Source organism: Hevea brasiliensis, chromosome 4 (assembly GCF_030052815.1).
Source record: "Hevea brasiliensis isolate MT/VB/25A 57/8 chromosome 4, ASM3005281v1, whole genome shotgun sequence".
Taxonomy (NCBI): domain Eukaryota; kingdom Viridiplantae; phylum Streptophyta; class Magnoliopsida; order Malpighiales; family Euphorbiaceae; genus Hevea; species Hevea brasiliensis.
The window spans coordinates 10,757,983-10,768,915 of record NC_079496.1 but is presented as its reverse complement, the minus strand read 5'-3'; positions in this window follow the sequence as shown (position 1 = coordinate 10,768,915).

Genomic DNA, 10,933 nt, shown 5'->3' with positions numbered 1-10,933 from the left:
CAAGAATTAGTTTATCCAGCCTTAGTTTTGGAATTTATTTTCTCATTTTCTGTTACTCTGAAATTGCATGAGATAGATTACAAGCCAACTATGAAATTTAGGTGCTTGGGGCAAAATAGAGAGCTATCATTAGACCGATTTCACAGTATCTTTGGGTTTGCTATTGATGGATTGTTTAGGGTCCCATATACAGGCATAAAGGTAGTAAATAAAGGTGTTTGGAATGCTGTTTAGTTTTGGAGAAGTATTACAAACCAATCTCAGAGTTTTTATGCTGGCAGATCCAAGACCTCCCAAATAATAGACCCAGCACTTAGATTTATCTATAGGCTTATTATTAGCACTATCTTGGGCCGAGGGACTAGTTCTGGTGCTGTTGGAAAATCTGACTTGTTCATGCTATGGTGTGCTTTTCACAAAGTCAAAATATCTCCTGGTTACTTCTTCTGTGAACATGTGTTGCACATTGTTACCAAATCTGTAGGTGATATAGTCCTGGGTGGGCTCATAACGTTATAGCTAAATATTTTGGTTTTGATCTGGAAGAGCATCTTCTACCAGCACTTTCAGACACTCTATATTTTGATGCTACTCACTTATCCAAAACTGGATTCAGTTTGCTACCATCTGACACTGCACAACCTGTAGCAGATACAGGACCATCTGCACAACTAGAGGCACAACCTGCTCCAGCAGTCCAATAACATTCTACTGAACCTGCACCACCTACTCAGTCTGCACAGGATACCCCAGCAAAATCTGCATAGTCAACACCATTTGCAGCTGGACCCTCTTCATCCACAGCACCTCCTCCCTTCAACACTAAAGCCTTATTCTCTTATTTTGAGAGTTTTAGTAATGATGTATATTTTGTGGATAGGAAGCTTGAGTCTGGTTTAGATATCCATAAGGATCGTTATGATCAACTCTTTGATCTTGTTATGGAAACCAGAGACAAGCAGAAAGAGTTAAAAGAGATGATGAAGTAGCTCATGGCTTTTCTGGTTATGCCATCTCCACCTCCATCACCTCCTCCAGAACCACCCCTTCAGCAGCAGCCAACTCCATCCAGTCCTCTAGCAGCACCTTTGGATAAGGGCAAGACCATAGAATTAGATTAATTTTTATCTTGCTCTTGTTCAACTTCTAGGAGCTTTTCTTTTTAGATGTGCTGGAACAATTTTAGTCTGTCTTGGATTCTGTTTTGTTGAAGTACAATTGGATGGCTATTCCATTAGTTTTTCATTGCTTCTCATTGCCTTTGCTGCCCTTTTGTGCATACTTGTCAATACACTGTATATATTTACATACCTCTGCTGGTGTTTGCAAGTTTTTCCTTGATATATCATTATGCTGCAGCTTTTCAATATACTGCACAGGCTGTGAAACTCCTTTTGCAAATGTTCTGTATAGCCTGTGCAGTCCCTTATGCAACTCATGCCATACTACACAGCTTATGCACTTTCCTTATGTGCCTATTCTGTAAAGTATTTATTCTGCATAACCTGTGCAGCTTTTTTATGCATCACCATCATATTTTGAATTCACATTTTAGATGTTAAAATACTACTCTATACCAGGTAACTCTTTCTTTTTACTTTTAAATTTAACTATTCCTGGTTATTCCTCTTTGCTTTGAGTTTTCATGCTACACTGCCTTAGACATTGAGGACAATGTCCAATTTTGAGTTTGGAGGTGTGCATTTTGATTTTTTGCTACATTTGTCACATTTTGAGTATAGGAACATCTCATTCCATTCCATTTATATAGATATTGTAAATATTTAACATACACATCCATATATACATATACATAACGCATTCACATACACATTATACATCACTTAGAAATTATACACAATGCATACAAATAGTTCCATTTAGTTAATGCATTGCTCATTTTTAGGAATCATGCATCATGAAATAAAATCTTTTGCCAAATCCCTTGAGTAATGAGAAGTTGCCTATAAGAGTGACTTGACTTAGCTTAAGTTGGGTTTATGGATTGAAAGTTTCCTGAGAGGTGCAAAGTTTTGAATTGTTTATCCCTTGCCTATATCTTCTTAGCCAAAAAGCCACCCAACTAGTCATTTGGAGATGGAAGTGTTTAGAGAGAGTTATTGAATAAAAGGTAGTCAAGTGATGTCTCATTAATCCTAGAACAAATTTTCTAAACCTTTCAAGGCGAAATACCAGCTTGTACTTGAAAAGAGAGATGATTAGGCATTCTTTGATTTAAACCTTCTCATTTTAAACCTTTGACCTTTTTCCTAATTAAAATTAACCCTTGCAAACCCCTTTGAGCCTTTATATTCCTAATTTTTCTTGAAACCCTTATTACTACCTAGCCAATAAACCAAACACTCCAACACTTTTCATGAGAATAATTATTTATAATATTAGGTACACTATTCAAAAAAAAAAGGAGAAAGAAATAAAAAATAATAAAAGGGAGAAGAAGTGCTTATCATGATATATGTACTTTTCATTATTGTCATTCAAATTGAAAGAAATCTACTCAAAGTAAATAAAGAAAATGAGTATGGGGGTGGTATTTTTAGGGACAATCATCAAGAGAAGATACAAGATACAAGCTTAAAGTATCAAAATGTCCCTCTATTTTATGTATTTTGTAAAATATGCTAGCAATTGAAAATTCTCATTGCGTATTTCTCTCCTCTTTACATATAAATTAAAAAAAAAAGAAAAAAAAAGAGAAGAAAGAAAAAAAAAAGGGTAATAAGAGGTGTACCTTATGTTTTCAAGATTGAAAATATTCTCATACTTTGAATCCTTTTTACCCTTTTTCTTCTTAGCCTCATTTTGAACCCCATAGCCCCATTACATTCCTAAAAAGACCTTTGATCTCTTGATAGTTCTTGCTACATTAGTGGAGATAGGAGTAGGGAATTTGCCTATGGGATTGGAAATTTATTTATGCACTCATTAAATTCCACCATTCTATATAGAGACACTTTAGCTATTGATTGTTCTAGAATTCCTTTTGAGCATGACTCTCTCTTTTGATTGGTTGGTTTAGAAATTTTGGATGATAATTGACTTGATGGCTAAGCGGTGAAAGCTTGGATAAGCATTAATTCTTTGCATCTTGAAGGATGAGTATATGGATTGTTGGTATGGCTAAAGGTATGTTAATTGACTTTAATAGGTGATTTTTCATAGCTCTTTGGACAAGGCACCCCCTAAAATTGCATTATATTTTTAAAGTTTGCTTGAGGACAAGCAAAGATTTAAGTTTGGGGGTATTTTATACATGCATTCTGCATAGTCATTTAGGTTTAATTTCATGGCCATTTTATTTGATTGTTAGTCACTTTTAGCTATTTTTAAGATAGTTTTTCATGATTGCCAATTTTTGGATTAATTTATAATTTTACTTTGTTTTGTAGGAAAAATGGTGGTTTTGAGGGACTAAAAAAGAAATTATGCCCGTAAGGAGTGATTTCTACAGCCAAAGATATCAAAAACAAGTTTGAAAGTTGAAGAATACTTAGGTCAAATTGTGCATAACTTATCGCATAAATTGTGCAGTTCTGCACAGGGAGAATAAGCAATTTTTCCATTCCTGCCGAAATCCGCATAAGTCACTGCATGACTTATGCAGACTTACTCCTTGCTTATGCAGCTTTACATAGAGAGCCCAAAAACCTACCAAAAACTGCATAAGGACCGCAAAACTTATGCAGTCCACTTATGCAGTTTCATAGAGTCTTCATAATGAGCTGGCAGAAGATTCCCTCATAAAAACTACACCTCAAACACACCATTTTAGGGCTACTTGTCAGAAAAAGATATAAATAAGCCCTTATCTCATTTTTTTTAAAAAAAGGAGGAGACAAAAAAGGGCAGCAGTAGGGGAAGAGTCAAAAAACAGAGAGCAAAAACATCATCTCTTCATTTCTAGACCAGATTTGGAGTTTTCTTCCTTTCTTGCCTATTTTCTACCTTTCTTGTATTGGATTTCCTAATTCTTAGTTTAGATTTAAGATTTATTTTCATATTAACTCAGAATTTCTTGTAAATATTATGGGTAGTGAGTAGTTTTCATTAGATTCTGGAGTTGGGATACAATTTTTAAGATATTTTGTGGATTTTGATTGGGTAATCCATATTTTGTGGTTTTAATAAGTTTTATTCATTTCTTGTGTGCTCAATGACATGCTTAGTATAGGATCCCATTACACTACAAGAAAATATCAGAATAGAAACCGAATTTAGAAACGGATTTATATCGGTTTATAATTTGAAACGGATTTTGAAACGGAAATCTGGTAGAACAACTTAAATACATTAAAAACCAAATAGCAACTGATTAGAAACCGAAATTAGAAACGGAAACTCGTCGGTTTCTAAATTATGAAGAACATTTTGATGGCAAATTTAGCAACTGTTTATAAACCGATTACAAACCGATTTTTGAAACCGAATAATTTTCCGTTTCTAATATTTGTCATATTAGAAACCGAATATATCGGTTCCTAATTTCTGCACTTTAATTTAGAAACCGATTGCATTCGGTTTCAAAATAAAAGTATTATCTATTTATATTTAGAAACCGATTCGTATCGGTTTCAACATTCATATTATTTCCATTTTATTTACTAAAAATTAAAATCTGTATAGAAACCGATTCCTATCGGTTTCAATTTTCCTTTGTTATATTTAGAAACCGATTTATTTCGGTTTCAAAAAAAATCTAATCATTAATTTTATTTATTAAATTTTAAGGATAAATTAGGAACCGATTCATATCGGTTTCTAATTACCTAAAAATTTAGAAACCGATTTATATCGGTTTCAAAAGTAATGTAATTTCTATTTTATTTACTAAATTTTAAAATAAAATAGAAACCGATTCCTTTCGGTTTCTAATTACTCAATAAATTTAGAAACCGATTCCTTTCGGTTTCAAATTTTACTTAAAACGTTAGAAACCGATTCCTATCGGTTTCTATTTTCTTTATTATATTTAGAAACCGATTTATGTCGGTTTCTAATTGAAAGTAATTTAGAAACCGATTGTTCGGTTTCAAATATTAAATTGTTCTCTAATTATATTTATAATTTCTATATTATTTACTAAATTTTCAAAATAGAAACCGATTATTATCGGTTTCTAATTTTTTCACGATGCTTAGAAAGCGATAACTTTCGGTTTCAAAATTTATCGATTATATATTTGATTTAATAAATTTTAAAGTAAAGTTAGAAACCGATTTCTGTCGGTTTCAAAATCAATGAAATTTTAAAATAAATTAGGAACCGATTTATATCGGTTTCTAATTCTTTTAGTTATATTTAGAAACCGATAGCTTTCGGTTTCAAAAATTAAAGTGTTATCTAATTATTTTTATTTAATTTTAATTTTAATTATATAGAATTATATTAATTTTATTTTCATAAAACTATAGGGGATAATTTAATTTCAAATATATATATTATATTAATTTTTTTTCAACTATATTAATTTTTTATACCATTCTAGAGAAATGTCTTTCATAAACTTACGCTATTAAAATAATTTAAATCAATAATTAATTATATTTATAAAAATAAAAAAATATTTACAAGTAAATACTAATTTAATACTAGCTCCATTCTATGTCAATAATTTTTAAAATTTTTTATAAGAATTAAAAAATTATTGGATAAATATTTTTATAAAAATAATATTAAAAATTAATTAAAATTTCTTTATAATATCATTGAAATGTAAAAATATGTGAAAAAAATAAATATATTGAGAATAATAATAATTAAAGTAAAGTTAAAAAATAATTAATATTTTCATAATTTTATAAAATAACAAATAAAATAGAAATTTTTTTTTTAAATGAGAGTGCTAAATTACATAAAACTACGTAGTTTTAAGGATAGGTGACCTTAACAAACCTAAAACGCTCCTCTGTTCTTCATTGGCGCCCCTGGCTTCTTTAAGTTGCGATCACGCCTAGTCGCGACGCCCTCAGTTGAGCAGGTGTCTTCTTTGTCAAGCTTCTTTGTTGCATTCCTTCACGAAGCTCATCGTTAAAATTTTGTGCATTTTTACCTCTATTTTCAAGTGAAGCTCCTGTAATTTTCTATTTCCCTCTCTCTCACTCTCTTTTTTTGTTTATTTGTTTTTTTTTTATTCCTTCTTTCTGCGTTTATTCCTTCTCCTGTAATTTTAAGTGAGGTCCTTAAAATCCATTTATTTGTTGCTCATATAATGTCTTCTCTTGGAAATAATTTCCTAATGCTAATTTCCACAAAATGCTAAGTTGAAATGAGTTTCTTTGGTCGTTATTGCTCTGTAATCTACATAATGTGGTCGGTGGTTATTAGGGTTTTACCACTTTATTTTAATTAATAGCGTGAAACACAAGAAGTCTTTGTTTCCTTTTGTGTGGATGCCAAATTGGCTATGATGTCGAACTGTATTTTGTTTGTATCTATGTTGTCAAATTGCTTTAATTTTTATTGATTTTTTTTGTAATTTGGAATTATATTTAAGAGTGATGGGTAGGCAAAGCACCATGTAATGTGTTGTATTGATGCTATGGTCTGCATAAACTTGTGCTTTTTATGCTATACTTGTGAGTTGTTACGTATGAAGTAAGAGGAGGTGGATTGAGATGTTAATTTGGATCTTGTAGGTGCGGAAATAGCTTTGAGAGGAGTTATGGCCAGGTTGTGGAAGTAGGATGGTATATTCTTGGTGAAAATCAACAACATGTTGGACCTTATCGTCTTTCTCGAGTGCATGGTGAGTTTTATATATTTTGACTAATGTCTTTGTCTGTTATTGAGATATGAAGTTTTGAAATGTAGAATGATTGTCTTGAATCTTGTTTTTCAAAAAATGTTTGAATTTTTTTCATTGAATCTTGAATAAAGAAGATAGTGTAAAAACAACCTACTCTCTCCTTTGTTTTGTCTTTGGGTTCCCTCCTTTCTTAAATTCGATTCTACTTCTACGATGTCAGTAGCATGGTTTCGTGACAATTGTTCCATCTGTAACTTGTTCATTTGGTCTAATGAGTCGTTGAAACATCTACTTTGCTTTTACTGCACTGCACAGATCATTTCTTAAATGGATACATCTCGAAAGCACACTTGTATGGTCTCGAAGGAAGAACAAGATGGCAACCATTGTCGTCAATTCTGAATTGATATCAAGAGTTTCTCAACAGGAGCCGATTCTACCACAAGGTGAAGATTTTTTTTTGGTGAAGATTTTTTTTTTCTTTTTATTGTTTTGAACTTTGTTTATTATGTATATATGTGAGCCACCATGTACATCTTTTAGGTTGTTTATTTACTTTTCATAACCATATGTAGTTTTTCCATTCCATCTCCTGAATGGGGATTCTTATCCTGAGATGTTTTGTCCAGCTCCAGTACCTGCCAAAAATGATAATGAGTTGGAGAACTGGCATGAAGTAAGAAAGGAGGCAAAAGGAAGCACTATCGGTTTGAAAAAAGGATCTCCTTCTGGCAATAAAGAGCAAGCTAATTGTTCATCTGCAGGTGTGAAAGGCTTTTATTTTACTCCTCTAACCTCCAAAAAAAAATAAATAAATAAATAAAAAACACCACAAAAAAAGAAATTTCTTTCTTATTATAAATTAAATTAAACTAACTTTTTACTTATATTTTTGAATTATTTCGTTAACTACCTCAACTTTTAGTTGATATGTAATGTTATCTCATCATAATATTGCATTAGTTTAGAGATATTCCCAATACAGATTGGTTTGAATGCACTCATCAAATTTTCTATACCTTGATCTTCCTTGCACCTTCTAAATTGAACCGCCCATAGTATTTGTTTGAATTCAATGATTTGCAAGTTTGATGGCTTAGTAATCAGACTGCAAGTGTATGCCATTTTCTTAATAAGATTTTGGTTGGGTTGTGTCATCCAACTAGTAATACTGAGAGGGAGTAATATTATAGCTTTTGAAAATACAAAAAACCAAGTGAAAATTTCAAAGAATCTTAACAGAGTCCTATTACAAAAAGAAGAAAAGGCATATAAAAGGAGAATAATGTTTCCTCCTAAAATGAATAAAACAAAAATGAGATAAATCTGTTGAATATTCAACTGAATGGCTGACTAAACAACTCCTCTAAAAGCTCATCACATGACCAAAGGAAAACCAATAAAAATAAAAATGTCTAGAGTAACTGCACATGCACAGACTGGTTGATGCAGTATTAGAAGATACAATTTAGAAATTACGTTCCATGTAAAATTAGGAATAGAAGATTTCAATTATTGAAACTGGGGGACTGACGTATTGCAAATAAATGAAACAGTGGTTGATCAAGTAAAGTGTCTTGCGGGTGCTTTGAATTATCAAGGTAACTTACAGTGCAACAGGAACTTCTTTTTATTGGTGTTGAATGCGACTTTGCTGCTTACATGTTATTAGCAAGGGTCTTTGATTGTGGTCTTGTTGTTCTGTATGTGTTTTTGCATTGTGGGTAATTTATAAAATAGCATGTGCATGACTTAGTATAGTCTGCATGTTATAAAGGCCATGTACATTGTCGCTGGTCCTTGTCTCCAGCAGAGAAAGGTTGTGGAGGGTAGTTGAATAGCCTGCTTTTGAAGCAGAGAACAGGGTTAATAAATGAAATTTTGATTTCTGAAAGAACATGGAATTGATGTCCATACATTCTATGGAAATTATTCTTATACACACCATCCTAAGTATGTTTGTATCTTGACCATGATGTTCAGATGTGCAATTTATATTTAGCTGGAGTAACACAGAATAAGGTTTTCATTAAACTGAAAATCTTTAGCAAGCCTCTGAAGGGTAAAGGAAGGAGGCTTTTTTTTTTTTTTTTTTTTTTATTTAAACTACATTCCCACAATTTCATATTAAATATTATCTGTCAAATTTTAATTGTTTATTCTATTTTGAATATTATTGTAACTTTTCACCTCATTCTGTTACTCTCATACTAAATATATTCTAAAAAAAATTAAAATATAGATAAAATAAATTTATTATCTTTAATATATATATATATATGGACTAAGATATATTATAGGCCAAAACTTACCATTTTTACTTTTAAATATAGGTAAAGTACTTTTTTTGTTCATGAGGCTCTGATTGAACTATAATCTGAAACTTTACAATCTTGAAAATAACTTTAATGTCACTAAATTAAAATTTTAATAATTTTTAATTATTAATGTATTACATTTTTATTTTATTGCAATAATTTTTAATTTAAATAATAATAATTATATAATAAAGTATATTATAAATTTTTGTATACACGTGCAACACATATATTTCTAAAACTAGTAATTAAAACTTAGAATTCAAACCCTGTTTGTTTTGTAGGCACTCTCTTATTATCCCAAAGTCTCATTTTTCTTCCTTGGAAGCCACTCCTCCATCTGTAAGTTAATTTCCCCCTCATTTGGTGCAATTATTTGTGGGTCCTTCATGAACTCACAGTATTTTAATGTGTATTTGTTGCAAATTTTGTTGTTATTGGATTAATTGCCTCACAAAATCCTGTTAACTTGTTATTGAGACATTGCATTGTCATTTTCTTTCTTTCAGTACACATTTGCATGTGAATTATCGCACTAAGTTTGAGTTAAGTTGACATTTTCTCTTTGATAGTGGTTTGTGTAGCCATGTGTATTCTAAAGTCTTGAATTAGGCGTGTCTTCCATCAAGGGTCTACTCCTCTTCTTTAAAATTAGTAGTTTCAGGGTTTTAGTGGAGAATGACTTGCTATTCCCTTGAAAATCATGACTAAATTAATTAAGTAGTTTGATTGCTTGAGGTAAATGAAAATTGGTGCATGACCTATCTGGTATTGTAGAAACATATGAGCTGAATTTTTTCTTACACATGACAATAATAGTCTATTTGTCACTCCCATGGTCAAGTTAAAGAAGAAAAAAAATCACCCAATACCTTACAAAAACTCATAGTTTGAATAATGATTTCAAATTCAATTATTGTCTTGCAGTCTCTGCAGTTCATGGCTGTGGTAGCTAGTTTCTGCCCATCTGCCATACACAATCCAAAATTTATTCACATTATTCATGCCATTCTTGCTTTGAGTAATGAGCTGATTGTGCTAATTACAGTATAAATTACTTAATCCTGCATCATAACTGTATATGCTTGATTTAATTAGACATATGGTTAATCACAGTAAGTGAAAGATTATCTAGAATAACAGTGCCTCCAACAAGGCCCTAGTTAGCGGCCAGGATTGAAGGGTTTACTAATTGTCTTTGAGAGACATAGGCTGCAAAAATGAAATTTCATGCTAGTAAGATATCATATATCTTGATGCGTGAAATTTTCTAAGCCTGTATTCACTGGATATTTTGATCTTAATTATCATAGTTTTTTTTTTTGGTATTTAAGAGCAATTACTCAAGTATTATCTTTGTCCACTTTTATTTATTGTTTTCTTAAAAGTTATTTTATTCATAATTATTTATGTGTTGTTCTAAAAAGAGCAAGGAACATTATTTTTTTTTTAATTTTACCTTATCTTTATTAAACATAGTCTTTCTCTTAATTAGGTTAGATAAAAAGTAATTTAATCAAATTAAAGAGTATTTATTTATAATTTAGGTAATTTAATTACTTTTTTATTATCATGCAAAAATTTTCTATTAGTCAATGTGATGCAATGTGTAGTGTGTAGAGATAATTACATGAACAAATCTTCAAAGAACAGCAAAGGTTTAATCCAAAACTTCAAGAAGAAAGAGATAAAAATAAAGTAAAGAAACTTTATTGAAAATTGAAGAAATAAATAAAATTACAAATAAAAGATTGTATGTTAATTTTATTGCTATACTAATATCTATTTTTTCATGTCCTTTAATTTTAATGATTATTATGTTTTTTAATTTTATACTATTATGCCATAT